At 42.2% G+C, this 11,451-nt stretch overlaps 1 protein-coding gene across 3 annotated transcripts in view; it reads right to left on the reverse strand.

Moving 5' to 3' along the window:
• Window positions 1–1,040, reverse strand: part of trps1 (trichorhinophalangeal syndrome I) — a 160,773-nt gene extending 159,733 nt beyond the window's left edge. The window contains exon 1 of one of the 3 annotated variants that reach the window (XM_060942961.1): window positions 963–1,040. The gene's annotated coding sequence lies outside the window, so the exon portion shown is untranslated. Of the gene's footprint in view, window positions 1–553; window positions 870–962 lie in introns of those variants that run through there. The other 2 variants (XM_060942959.1, XM_060942960.1) reach the window with 2 other exon arrangements.
• Between the last annotated feature and the right edge of the window lie 10,411 nt (window positions 1,041–11,451).

Raw genomic sequence — 11,451 nt, forward strand, 5'->3', positions numbered from 1 at the left:
CTTCTTCTTCTTCTCCTCTCTCACACACACACACAGCCGGCCAAATGGTCTCGAGCCTCGAGTCTCGAGCACGTTGCCATGCCTACGCGCTTTCTTATCTTACATCAGTTACGGAAAGTTTCTCAAGTTGGGCGCTAAGCGCTAACCAGCACTCAACGCTTCATTTACGCACCAAAACAGACTTTTTGTTTATTTTTTTCCGCTCCTAATTTGATAAGGATCTTACAGAGACTACCCTGTGTCTTTCCTTTTCCCTTCCAAACAATAAAGGGACAGACATGCTGCGGCACAAACCCACCGAGCACATCACCTCTCACTGGATTCAAAAATCACAGGAACAGCATTAAAATAAAAGCATTATCGATACGGATTAAACACCTATCTGTCGGTTTTATAGATAAATATGAATATTTATCGATATTATTATTATTATTATGATGATGATCATTAATACTAATCCTGCTGCTGCTGCTGTGTGAGTGTTGAAAAGCGCATGCCGGAAAGCAGGACTCCTTCAGTGTGGGTAAGAAACGAGAAACAGAAGGACTCGAACCTACTGGAGCTCGTGCTGTTTTCTTCCTCGTGCCTGAGCGTGACCCCGCCGCCGCCGCCGCTGCTGCTGCCGCTGCTTCAGTTTCTCACGCGCTTGACCCAATAAAACAGCCCCGAAAACAGGCGTGTGAAACCCGAGCAGCCTCTTTTCCTCCTGCCTGTGTTTCGCTGCACAACTAAACACGCCACTGATCTCGCGAAATCCCATTAGTCCTCCTCTCCGGACCGTTACATAACACAACACTCGCGATGAAAAGCAGCAGCTCCTCCGGTAAAGCGCGCGCGCGTGTCGCGGTTTGATTTGGTGCTGCTGTGTGTGTGTGTGTGTGTGTGTGTGTGCGCTCGCGACGCTCATTGATTCCGCTTTATTTATATCATCATCATCATCATCATCATCATCCATTCCTTACCTGTTGATTTGTGTATTGCATGTGCCTTTTGTGCATCTCTCTGAAAGATGGTGGCCCATGTTCTTTTTTTTGTTCTTGTTGTTGTTTTTGTTTTTGTTGTTGTTTTAGTGTAAACCATGAACCGCCCTTTGTGTTTGTTTGTTGATCTCGGGAAATATATATCTCTCTCTCTCTCTGTCTCTCTCTCTCTCTCTCTTTGTTAGAAAGGATATCTCGAATTGCTCCTGTGCAACTGAGGATCAGTGTGACTGTATTGTTTATTATTATTATTATTATTATTAGTCTATTATTTGCTTTTGTTTCTTTACTTATTGATATATCAACGCCCGAGTTGATCGCTTTCTAAATAAATAAATAAATAAATAAACAGATTTTTTTTTTTAAAGGTTATTTTGTTTGCATAGATGGCGGTTCTTTATCAGAAACGTTATCGCGTGTCAGGACCTCAGACTCAAAGCATTACGTCAGTTTCAAGACACCAACGCTATTAATATCAAGAAGCAGTGTGGTGGAGGGAAGCGCCACCCCAGAGCGCGCGCTCTTAAAGGGCCAGACACCCCGTTTAGCCCCCCCCCCCCCCCCCCCCCCCCCCCCCCCCCCCCGACCCTGCCCACACTGCTTCATTCATAATGAGCACGCTTCAAACACTTCCATCAGATTCCATCCATCGCTTTCTGGTTTGTTTCTTTGTTTGTTGTAGTTGTTGTTTTAAGGTAAGATAAGATAGCCTTTTATTATCCCGCAAGGGGAAATTTAAATTGTTACAGCAGCAAAATATTTCATCTCATCTCATTATCTCTGGCCGCTTTATCCTGTTCTACCCCAGCTGACTATGGGCGAAAGGCGGGGTACACCCTGGACAAGTCGCCAGGTCATCACAGGGCTGACACATAGACACAGACAACCATTCAGACTCACCTTCACACCTACGGTCAATTTAGAGTCACCAGTTAACCTAACCTGCATGTCTTTGGACTGTGGGGGAAACCAGAGCACCCGGAGGAACCCCACGTGAACACGGGGAGAACATGCAAACGCCGCACAGAAAGGCCTTCGCCGGCCACGGGGCTCAAACCTGGACCTTCTTGCTGTGAGGCGACAGCGCTAACCACTACACCAACATGCCACCCTGCAGCAAAATATATAAAGAGAAAAAGATAAGGCAGTGGTGGTGTAGTGATTAGCGCTGTCGCCTCACAGCAAGAAGGTCCGGGTTCGAGCCCCGTGGCCAACGAGGGCCTTTTTGTGCGGAGTTTGCATGTTCTGCCCGTGTTCACGTGGGGTTCCTCCGGGTGCTCCGGTTTCCCCCACAGTCCAAAGACATGCAGGTTAGGGTCACTGGTGACTCTAAATTGACCGTAGGTGTGAGTGTGAATGGTTGTCTGTGTCTATGTGTCAGCCCTGTCGACTTGTCCAGGGTGTACCCCACCTTTCGCCCATAGTCAGCTGGGATAGGCTCCAGCTTGCCTGCGACCCTGTAGAACAGGATAAAGCGGCTACAGATAATGAGATGAGATGAGATGAGATGAGATGAGATGAGATGAGATGAGAAACCAAAATATGTTGTAGATTTTAGATTCTTAAAAGTAGGCACCTTTTGCTTTGATTACAGCTTTGCACACTCTTGACATTCTCTCAATCAGCTTCATGAGGTAATCACTCAAAATGGTTTTCCAACAGTCTTGAAGGAGTTCCCAGAGGTGCTGAGCACTCGTTGGCTGCTTTGCCTTCACTCTGCAGTCCAACTCATCCCAAACCATTTCCATTGGGTTTAGATCAGGTGATTGTGGAAGCCATGTCATCTGACGAAGCACTCCATCACCCTCTTTCTTGGTCAAATAGCCCTTACATAGCCTAGAGGTGTGTTTTGGGTCATTGTCCTGTTGAAAGACAAATGATGGGCCCACTAAGCGCAAACCAGATGGGATGACATGTTGCTGCAGAATGCTGTGGTAGCCATGCTGGTTAAGTGTGCCTTCGATTTTGAATAAATCGCCAACAGTGTCACCAGCAAAGCACCCCCATATCATCACACTTCCTCCTCCATACTTCACTGTGGGAACCACACATGTAGGAACCACACATGTAGAAACCATCCTCTCACCTTTTCTGCGTCTTACAAAGACATGGCGATTGGAACCAAAAATCTCAAATTTGGACTCATCAGACCAAAGGACAGATTTCCACTGGTCTAATGTCCATTCCTTGTGTTCCTTGGCCCAAGCTATTCTCTTCCTCTTGTTGTTCTTCCTTAGAAGTGGCTTCTTTGCAGCAATTTGACCATAAAGTCCAGATTCATGCAGTCTTCTCTGAAGAGTTGATGTTGAGATGTGTGTGCTACTTAAACTCTGTGAAGATTTAGGTGGGTTCTTATCTGGGGTGCTGTTAACTTGCAGTTTCTGAGGCTGGTAACTCTGATGAACTTATCCTGTGCAACAGAGGTAACCCTAGGTCTTCCTTTCCTGGGGCGGTCCTGATGAGAGCCAGTTTCATCATAACGTTTGATGGTCTTTGTGACTGCACCTGGGGATACTTTCAAAGTTATTGAAATTTTTCAGACTGACTGACCTTCATCTCATCTCATCTCATTATCTCTAGCCGCTTTATCCTTCTACAGGGTCGCAGGCAAACTGGAGCCTATCTCAGCTGACTATGGGCGAAAGGCGGGGTACACCCTGGACAAGTCGCCAGGTCATCAAAGGGCTTGATTGATTGAAAAAGATATTCTGGCTTGATTGGCTTCATTTCTTAAAGTAATGATGGACTGTCGTTTTTCTTTACTTAGTTGAGTAGTTCTTGGCATTATATGGATTAGAACAGTACTCAAATAGGGACATTCACTGTATACCAACTCTACCTCTTCACAACACAACTGATGATCTCAAACACATTAAGAGGTCAAGAAATTCAAGAAATTAACTCTTGACAAGGCACAGCTGTAAACTGAAAGCCATTCCAGGTGACTACCTTGTAAAGCTGACTGAGAAAATGCCAAGATGTGCAAAGCTGTCATCTAAGCAAAAGGTGCCTACTTTGAAGAATCTAAAATATAAAAGATATTCTGGCTTGATTAACACTTTTTTGTTTACCAAATAATTCCATATATATTTCTTCATAATGTCGATGACTTTAGTATTAATCTACAATTCAGAAAATTTTTAAATAATGAAAAAACACTGAATTAGAGGGCATTTCCAAACTTTTGACTGGTACTATATATATATATATATATATATATATATATATATATATATATATATATATATATATATATATAATCTCATCTCATTATCTCTAGCCGCTTTTATCCTGCTCTACAGGGTCGCAGGCAAGCTGGAGCCTATCCCAGCTGACTACGGGCGAAAGGCGGGGTACACCCTGGACAAGTCGCCAGGTCATCACAGGGCTGACTATATATATATATATATATATATATATATATATATATATATATATATATATATAAAAGAAATAAACTACAACCCCGATTCCAAAAAAGTTGGGACAAAGTACAAATTGTAAATAAAAACGGAATGCAATGATGTGGAAGTTTCAAAATTCCATATTTTATTCAGAATAGAACATAGATGACATATCAAATGTTTAAACTGAGAAAATGTATCATTTAAAGAGAAAAATTAGGTGATTTTAAATTTCATGACAACAACACATCTCAAAAAAGTTGGGACAAGGCCATGTTTACCACTGTGAGACATCCCCTTTTCTCTTTACAACAGTCTGTAAATGTCTGGGGACTGAGGAGACAAGTTGCTCAAGTTTAGGGATAGGAATGTTAACCCATTCTTGTCTAATGTAGGATTCGAGTTGCTCAACTGTCTTAGGTCTTCTTTGTCATATCTTCCGTTTTATGATGCGCCAAATGTTTTCTATGGGTGAAAGATCTGGACTGCAGGCTGGCCAGTTCAGTACCCGGACCCTTCTTCTACGCAGCCATGATGCTGTAATTGATGCAGTATGTGGTTTGGCATTGTCATGTTGGAAAATGCAAGGTCTTCCCTGAAAGAGACGTCGTCTGGATGGGAGCATATGTTGCTCTAGAACCTGGATATACCTTTCAGCATTGATGGTGTCTTTCCAGATGTGTAAGCTCCCCATGCCACACACACTAATGTAACCCCATACCATCAGAGATGCAGGCTTCTGAACTGAGCGCTGATAACAACTTGGGTCGTCCTTCTCCTCTTTAGTAGTGAATGTCAAAGCTTCCTATAAAGCTAAACTTGAAAAAAAATTACAGGCAAATGATATTAAAGGTGTCTGGCAAGGGCTGCAGGACATCACTGACTTTAAAACAAAACATCATGCTCCAGTCAGCGACCCAGCCCTCCCTGATAAGCTTAATAATTTTTACTGCCGCTTTGACGACGGTGTTCAGCTGCCTGCCCCCTGTTATAAAGAACAAGGTGGCCCTCCACCCACTGTTTTTGAACATGACGTCAGAATTTTGTTGCACCAGCAAAACACCAGGAAGGCATCTGGGCCTGATGGTGTGGCGTCTGCTACACTTAGACACTGTGCTGACCAACTCACCCCTGTCCTCACTTGTATTGTCAACTGGTCTCTCCAACTTGCTATTGTGCCTGCCTGTTTCAAATCTGCTGTGATTATCCCAGTCCCAAAGAAACATAAAATCATTTGTCTTAATGACTATAGGCCTGTTGCCCTAACATCTGTCATTATGAAAATCTTTGAGCGCCTGGTTTGTAAGCACCTGTCCAGCATTACCTTAGACCCCCAGCAATTTGCCTACAGAACAAATAGAAGCGTGGATGATGCAGTATCCCTCTGTTTGCACTCTATCCTCCAACATCTGGAATCGAAATGTACATATGCCCGTGTTCTCTTTGTTGATTTTAGCTCTGCATTCAACACCATTGTACCTGTAAAGTTGATTAACACTCTGCAAGAGCTGGGTGTCAGTACATCACTTTGTAGATGGATTTTTAATTTTCTGTGTGATAGAAAGCAGGTTGTTAGAATTGGTGACTACTTTTCACAGCCCATGCTCCTAAACATCGGAGCACCACAAGGTTGTGTCTTATCTCCTCTGTTGTACTCCCTATACACACATTTCTGTCAGTCTCAGTCCAATTCAGTTTTGTTGTACAAGTTTGCAGACGATACATCAGTTGTTGGCCTCATCACAAACAAGGATGAATCTGACTACCGCAGGGAAGTGGACGAGCTGGTGGGTTGGTGTGATAGGAACAACCTGATTCTTAACATCTCTAAGACCAAGGAACTGGTCGTTGACTTTAGGAAAACCTCTGGCCCCCTCTCCACTCTCTCTATCAAGGGGGTGGAGGTGGAGAGGGTCACTCACTTCCAGTTCCTTGGGACTACTATTCATGAATCCTTATCATGGGATCTTAACACCAACATTAAGATCAGCAAAGCCCATCAGCGACTTCACTTCCTGCGGCAGCTCAGGAAGTTTAAAGTCAGTCAGACAGCCATGATTCATTTTTACAGAGCTACAATTGAAAGTGTTCTCACATTCTCCATCCTTGTCTGGTTCGGTAACACCACCTCATGGAACAAGACAAGCCTGGAAAGGGTTGTACGCAGAGCATCCAAAATCATAGGCGCCAACCTCCCCTCACTTTCCTCCCTCTTTTCATCGCGGTTAATTAGAAAGGCAAGAAAAATCATAGTTGACCCTTCCCACCCAGCACACCATCTTTTTAATCTCCTCCCATCAGGAAGGAGATATAGAAGTTTGAGAACCTCAACATCACGGTTTAGGGATAGCACATATCCACTAGTCATCAGACATCTGAATATCTCTGACTGCCATGATATGTAGCACTCTATATGCATGGTATGCACTTTACCATTGGAACACTCTAAGATGCACTTTATCATGCAACTTTAAATGCAACTTATTTTTAGCCATTATTGCTGTCCAATGACTACTGGGTACCCCACTACTGTTCACTGTCTTTGTCTGTTTTACTCATGGCTGTCTGCCCTTAGGTATGTGTTCTGTTTTTTTTTTTTTCATATGTATTTGATGTTGGGGATGTGCCAAAACAAATTCCTATCAACTGTGTTGACATGGCAATAAACTATTGAATCTTGAATCTTGAATCTAGTCCGAATGACACGGCGTCCCTGATTTCCATAAAGAACTTCAAATTTTGATTCGTCTGACCACAGAACAGTTTCCACTTTGCCACAGTCCATTTTAAATAAGCCTTGGCCCAGAGAAGACGTCTGCGCTTCTGGATCATGTTTAGATACGGCTTCTTCTTTGAAATATATAGAGTTTTAGCTGGCAACGGCGGATGGCACGGTGAATTGTGTTCACAGATAATGTTCTCTGGAAATATTCCTGAGTCCATTTTGTGATTTCCAATACAGAAGCATGCCTGTATGTGATGCAGTGCCGTCTAAGGACCCGAAGATCACGGGCACCCGGTATGGTTTTCCGGCCTTGACCCTTACGCACAGAGATTCTTCCAGATTATCTGAATCTTTTGATGATATTATGCACTGTAGATGATGATAAGTTCAAACTCTTTGCAATTTTACACTGTGGAGGAAACCCACACAAACATGGAGAGAACATGCAAACTCCACACAGAAAGGCCAGCTGCTGGGCTTGAACCCAGGACCTTCTTGCTGTGAGGCGACAGTGCTAACCACTAGACCACCGTGCCACCCTGGTTTGTGACTATCTATTGTTAAAAGTGCTATAGAAATAAACGACTTGAAACTTGATTATAATAGTTTTGTTCCAAAATTTATCTCTAAATTTGTACAACCCCAATTCCAAAAAAAGTTGGGACAAAGTACAAATTGTACTTTGTACTTTGTACCTTTCTGATATTGCTCCACTATTTGTCGGCGCAGAATTAGGGGGATTGGTGATCCTCTTCCCATCTTTACTTCTGAGAGCCACTGCCACTCCAAGATGCTCTTTTTATACCCAGTCATGTTAATGACCTATTGCCAATTGACCTACTCTACTGAGTTGCAATTTGGTCCTCCAGCTGTTCCTTTTTTGTACCTTTAACTTTTCCAGCCTCTTATTGCCCCTGTCCCAACTTTTTTGAGATGTGTTGCTGTCATGAAATTTCAAATGAGCCAATATTTGGCATGAAAATTCAAAATGTCTCACTTTCGACATTTGATATGTTGTCTATGTTCTATTGTGAATACAATATCAGTTTTTGAGAATTGTAAATCATTGCATTCCGTTTTTATTTACAATTTGTACTTTGTCCCAACTTTTTTTGGAATTGGGGTTGTACAAATTTAGAGATAAATTTTGGAACAAAACTATTATAATCAAGTTTCAAGTCGTTTATTTCTATAGCACTTTTAACAATAGATAGTCGCAAACCAGGGTGGCACGGTGGTCTAGTGGTTAGCACTGTCGCCTCACAGCAAGAAGGTCCTGGGTTCAAGCCCAGCAGCTGGCCTTTCTGTGTGGAGTTTGCATGTTCTCTCCATGTTTGTGTGGGTTTCCTCCAGGTGCGCCCGTTTCCTCCACAGTCCAAAGACATGCAGGTTAGGCTAATTGGTGGCTCTAAATTGACTGTAGGTGTGAATGGTCATTTGTGTCTATGTGTCAGCCCTGCGATAACCTGGCGACTTGTCCAGGGTGTACCCCGCCTCTCGCCCATAGTCAGCTGGGATAGGCTCCGGCTTGCCTGTGACCCTGTAGAACAGGATAAGCGGCTACAGATAATGGATGGATTGTCGCAAACCAGCTTTAAAGAATTTTAATGACTTTAAACATGAGCTAATTTATCTAATCTATCCCCAATGAGCAAGCCTGTGGCAAAAAACTCCCTCGGACGACATGAGGACGAAACCTCGAGAGGAACCAGACACAAAAGGGAACCCATCCTCATTTGGGTGATAACAGATAGCATGATTATAACAGTTTTAACAGTTTTAACATGAAGTCTGTTTCGTTGATGTTCTAACTTTTCAGTGATGGAAACTTGAGTGCAAAACTGTTCATGACAACTGCAGTCCTAAAGTTAGCAAGTCAACTGTAGTCCTCAACCATAAAAGCATTACTGTAAGTATCGAGAGCGTCTTCCAAGTGTGACTTTCATCTGTCCATATGGAGCTGTCCTATGTCCAGCCAGACATAGGGCATCAGGATGGATCAGGCAGGTCCGAGGAACAGAAGAGGTCAGCATCTCGATCTCAGGATCCATAAACTGTTCATATTTGGTTTTGCTAGTCTGTCAATATGAAAGACAGGAGTGTTGAGGAGGAGTGAACTTGCTCTACACTCTAGGAATATAAAGTACATTATTGCTCCTTTAGGGGTACAAGAGCATGTCACTGGGGCAGTACCCTCTAAGGTACTTATTTGTACACTTTATATACTGCTAGAGAACATATATGTACCTTTTGGGCCCTAAAAAGGTTCACACACCTTGAGGTCTAATAATGAGTCCTTGGGGATACATTAGTGTAGACTGTACCTTGGGGGACAGAAATGGACTCCTACTGTACCCTTATTCCTGACAGTGTAGTTCAGATTTGCATCCTGATTCAAGAAGTTAAATTACTTTTGTTGGCCAATTTTTGTGGAGCTAACCACTAAAACAAAAAACAAATTTTGTGCCATGAAAAGCTTACATTCCTTACACTTTTCCATGAATAGTTATTGTTTGTTTGTTTGTTTGTGTATGACCTGTGAACAAGTGGGCACTCAATTTTTTTTGCTCACGTGCATTTTTTTGTATTATGTTTCGCTATAAATTCATAATACACTTAGAGTACCAGTCAAAACTTGTTCACACCTTCTAACTCAGTATTTTTTCTTTATGTTTATTAATTAAAAGACACCTCATATCTTAAAGTAATGATGGATGTCATTTCTCTTTACTTAGTTGAGCCTTTCTTGACATAATATGGATTACTACAGTTGTGGACAAGGGCTATTTACTGTATTTTTATTATTTACTATTTACTGTTTGATCTCAAAGATATTAAGAAGGCAATAAATTGCACTAATTAACTTTTGACGAGGCACACCTCTTAATTAAAAAGTATTCCAGGTGACTACCTCATGAAGCTGGTTAAGATAATGCCAATAGTGTGTAAAGCATCATCAAGATAAACACTGGCTGCTTTAAAGAATCTAAAATATGAAACATATTTTGTTTTTTTAACACTTTTTTTGTTCACCACATAATTCCATATATGTTTCATATGTTATTTCATAGTTTTGATGTCTTCGGTATTGTTCTACAATGCAGAAAATAGTCAAAATACAGAAAAACCTATGAATGAGTAAGGGTGTACAAACTTTTGACTGGTATTGTGTGTTGTCAATTTAATCTTTTTTTTTTTTCACAAAGTAGCTTGAACTACTTTTTCTAAGTAGCTTTAGTTAACCGAACTAGATTTCTCCCTAGGGCAGCTTTGCTGTAGTTCAACTTCTTACAATGGGAAGTAATTGGTAGCTTGCAAAGCTATGCCTTCAGAGTAGCTTCCACAAACTAATGCTGGTATCAGACTCCATGAATTCAGCCTGATTTTGACATGATTTTGTAATGGCTGACAAATTTCCAACATTAGGCCCGAATATGAACATTGGGAGGCGGCACAGTGGTATAGTGTTTAGCACTGTCGCCTCACAGCAAGAAGGTCCTGGGTTCGAGCCCAGTGACCAATGGGGGCCTTTCTGTGTGGAGTTTGCATGTCCTCTACGTGTCTGTGTGGGTTTCCTCCGGGTGCTCCGGTTTCCCCCACAGTCCAAAGACATGCAGGTTAGGTTAATTGGTGGCTCTAAATTGACCGTAGGTGTGAATGTGAGTGTGAATGGTTGTGTGTCTCTATGTGTAAGCCCTGTGATGAACTGGCGACTTGTCCAGGGTGAACCCTGCCTCTCACCCGTAGTCAGCTGGGATAGGCTCTAGCTTGCCTGCAACCCTGTAGAACAGGATAAGCAGCTACAGATAATGAATGGATGGATGGATGAACGTTGGGAATGACATAGGACTTTGTTGTGAAATATAATCAAATAATAGTGAAGTGGCGTCTGAGATACCCTATGACACCCAGACAAAAAGTTGTATTTTCTGTCATATTTCCTTTGGTGTATTTTCTCACCTAGTTCAACAACGCCTACGATGTGCTTCTTGGTGTTCCTTCTGTTGCCATGATTGACAATTTCTTGACCCTCCTCCTCGGCAAAACGCAAGGACATGAACGATAATTGGTGAAGTTCAAATTTGTAGTGTTGTCAGTCTCCCAACGAAGACAGGGCAAGAATTTAAGGTACTATGACTGACTAATCTGACATAATAACCATTGTGAAAGACAAAAATATGGTGTAGTCTGATCCCAGCATAATCCAGCAGCTCCAGCATCTTAGCTATGTTGTTTTGTTGTGCTTGGAGATTCCTATGAATGGGTTTAATTTAAGTTTTACTTCAATTTTCAAGAATTTCTTTTGGGATTATCTATCCATCCATCCATCCATCCGTTATCT

Source organism: Neoarius graeffei, chromosome 16 (genome assembly GCF_027579695.1).
Source record: "Neoarius graeffei isolate fNeoGra1 chromosome 16, fNeoGra1.pri, whole genome shotgun sequence".
In the NCBI taxonomy this organism is placed as follows: domain Eukaryota; kingdom Metazoa; phylum Chordata; class Actinopteri; order Siluriformes; family Ariidae; genus Neoarius; species Neoarius graeffei.